We start from the raw sequence: 3,412 nt of genomic DNA, 5'->3' as shown, positions 1-3,412 counted from the left end.
ATTGTGAAGCCTGACATAATCCTTTCCACCCGTCCACATGAGTTCTGTTGCACCCGCGGCCGGCCGCGTCGTGCAATAAAATTGGCGGCGGGGCTGCCTCCGTTTGTATTTCCCGGTGCGAGCGAGCAGCGAAACCTGCTGCTTATGGAGCGGAAACTACTGTACCGTTTCAAAAGTTGCCCAAATGTCCACTCATATCACGATAAGATTTCAAAGTTTTGAAAGGTCGACAATATACTTTAAATATTTACAGCTGTAACATTGTGCACTTCGTAAGATGGACAACACAGCGGCAATATTAGGTCACAACTTGCAGCATTTGCCTGAAGAAGACCAGTGGTTGGTCAAAACGGGTTAGGAAAACTACAGTATCAGTGAGTTACGACTGGAATCAGTCAATGGTACAAATATCTGCCGCGCAGGATCAGCCGAGCGGTCTGGGCGCTGCAGTCATGGACTGTGCGGCTGGTCAGGGCGGAGGTTCGAGTCCTCCCTCGAGCATAGGTGTGTATGTTTGTCCTTAGGATAATTTAGGTTAATTAGTGTGTAAGCTTAGGGACTGGTGACTTAGCAGACAAGTCCCATAAGATGTCACACACACTTGAACATTTTTTTTACAAATATCTGGGCTAACAGTTTATCGGTATTTGAAATGGAATGGTCACATGGGTTCAATCGAATGTAAAGCAAGTAGCAGATTGCAATTCATTCTGTGAAAATGCAGTAAATCTGCAAAAGGAAATGATCACAAAACGCTCGTGCGTACAACGGTAGACTACTACTCAAGTATGTCGGTCCCGCACCAGATGTAACTAACGGAGAACACTGATCGTGTACAAAGAAGAGAAGTGAGATCAGTCGCATATATATATATATATATATATATATATATATATATATATATATATATATATATATATATATATATATGCGAAATATGTTTTAATTCAGTCAACGAACAACCTTGAAGATGCGTGTGTCGTTATCAGCTGAGAGATATCGGAAGAAGAAGTAGCAATTTTGTTCCGAACGGATGTATAAAAGATGGCTGATGATGATGTTTGGTTTGTGGGCGCTGAACTGCGCGGTCATCAACGCCCGTACAAAGTCCCACTTTTTACACTGTCGCGTTGTCGTCCTGAAGAGAGGTCCGATCAGTGTGCGATCGGCCGACTTCCTCTCACAGCCTTCTCTACTTTGTCGTTTCCGACTGGCGTGGCGGCACTTGACTTTACGTCGCAACATTCCCAATGGTGGCTTAGGTAAATACTTCAACTGATCCTTTAAAAACCGCACCGGCAATTTATTTTCCAACGTGTGTCCGTCTCTGTCTCTAATGAACCTATTTTCGACGGAACTTTAGAGTTACATTGCTTCCTTTTTGTGATTGTTATACGCATCGTAACTGAAATGTCGTGTGGAGGTCTTGCAAGTTGTGGTTCACCGAACTCCCGATGAAGCTTTGTTAACAGACGGCAGTAGTAGAAAGTTCCGAGGGGGAGGAGCAAAAGAGGAGTATTTGATGGAAGAGTTATTTTTTCGCTTCCAGTGACTCACCCCGCCCCCTCACCCCCACCACCAGTTCCAACAACTGCAGTAGCTTTTCCGTGTTAACACAGCTGACTGCCGTCGTGCTGTTCGCGGACAGGGCAGCCAACCTGTTGGCAATTTTCCGGCTCGCAAATAGCATCGATCGAACCCGACACGTCACAAGGCGGGTTACCAGGAAGACGCCGAGCACGGAACGGAATAACAGCGGCAGCGGCGCCGTTTTAGCCCGCCCTATTCGGGGAGTTCATTTTGAAACGAAGCCAGACAGCTCTATCGACGCGCCGTAATGCCTTCCCAGAAGCGTATTGATAAAAGCGGCCGTATCGCTGGCCCGCCCGAGGCCGTGCGCCGTTTCCACCACGCGCGCGGACGTCAAACGTGGGCCGCGTGAACCCGACAGGAGCGGCCGATCCGTCCGCGTGAAGGCGGCCGGCATTCTCGGAACGCAGATCATCCGTCTGTTCGCTGTCTGACGCTGCTGCTTGCGTGATGTACCCTGTAGCGCCCCCACCGTTTCGTAAGGCGGCGGATAGTCTTAACTCAGTCCGCCGCTGACGTGCAAGTGCTGGCCGCTGCTCCCTTGTCGATTCTCCGTGAAACGGCGGCCTCGGCCCTGTAACTCCACTTTGACTGGGGAGGACAACGGCTCAAATCCCCGTCCCAACATGCAAATTCAGAATGAGATTTTCACTCTGCAGCGGAGTGTGCGCTGATATGAAATTTCAAGGCACATTAAAACTGTGTGCGGGACCGAGACTCGAACTCGGGACCTTTGCTTTTCGCAGGCAAGTGCTCTACCAACTGAGCTATCCAAGCACGACTCACGCCCCGTCCCCACAGCTTTACTTCTGCCAGTACCTCGTCTCCTACCTTCCAAACTTTACAGAAGCTCTCCTGCGAACCTTGCAGAACTAGCACTCCTGAAAGAAAGGATATTGAGGAGACATGGCTTAGCCACAGCCTGGGATTGTTTCTATAATGAAATTTTCACTCTGCAGCGGAGTGTGCGCTGATATGAAATTTCCTGGCAGATTAAAACTGTGTGCGGGACCGAGACTCGAACTCGGGACCTTTTCCTTTCGGGAGCAAGTGCTCTACCAACTGAGTTACCCAAGCATAACGCGTCCTCGAGTGATAGTTCTGCAAGGTTCGCAGGTGAGCTTTTGTGAAGTTTCGAAGGTAGGAGACGAGGTAGGTCCCGGTGGTATTAAAGCTGTGACGACGGGGCGTGAGTCGTGTTTGGGTGGCTCATATGGCAGAGGACTTGCCCGCGAAGGGCAAAGGTCCCGAGTTTGAGCCTCGGTCCAGCACACAGTTCTAATCTGCCAGGAAGTTTCATGCAAATTCAGGTTTGCCTCGATTTCCCTAAATGCCGGGCTGGTTCCTTTGAAAAGGTCACGGTCGATTTCATTCCCCCATTCTTTCGTAATCCGAGCTTGTGCCCTAGATGTCGACAGGAAGGTAAACTCTAATTGTTGTGTCCTGTCCACTCATAGGGTGCCTAGGAAACCTGCTTCCTCGGATCGCTAGACAACAATTCAAGCAAATCGTATTAATGAAGTTTATTACAGACAGTAAATGACAGTCTTGGGTATTAATAATCGCTTCAGCTGTATTTTGGTCCTTTTTTACTGTACCACAACCGGTTTCGTGCCTTTAAACCCAAATCATCAGGTGTCATCTGTTGTTGTTGTTGTTGTTGTGGTGGTGGTCTTCAGTCCAGAGACTACTTTCACAATAATCCTCGTTATACCATACTGGAAAAACGCGCGGAAGAAACGAACACCTATATCTTTCCGTCCGAGCTCTGATTTCTCTTATTTTATAAGGATGATCGTTTCTCCCTAGTAGGTCGGCCGCA

The 3,412-nt window shown here is 48.4% G+C and overlaps 1 non-coding gene across 1 annotated transcript; it reads right to left on the bottom strand.

Moving 5' to 3' along the window:
• Positions 1-2,292: 2,292 nt before the first annotated feature.
• Trnar-gcg lies at positions 2,293-2,369 on the bottom strand. Its single transcript has one exon. It is a non-coding gene; the product is annotated as a tRNA-Arg (tRNA).
• Positions 2,370-3,412: the final 1,043 nt, after the last annotated feature.

This window comes from Schistocerca americana, chromosome 6 (assembly GCF_021461395.2).
Source record: "Schistocerca americana isolate TAMUIC-IGC-003095 chromosome 6, iqSchAmer2.1, whole genome shotgun sequence".
NCBI lineage: Eukaryota > Metazoa > Arthropoda > Insecta > Orthoptera > Acrididae > Schistocerca > Schistocerca americana.
Note: the sequence above shows the minus strand (reverse complement) of the source record. Positions and strands in the feature narration are given on the sequence as shown.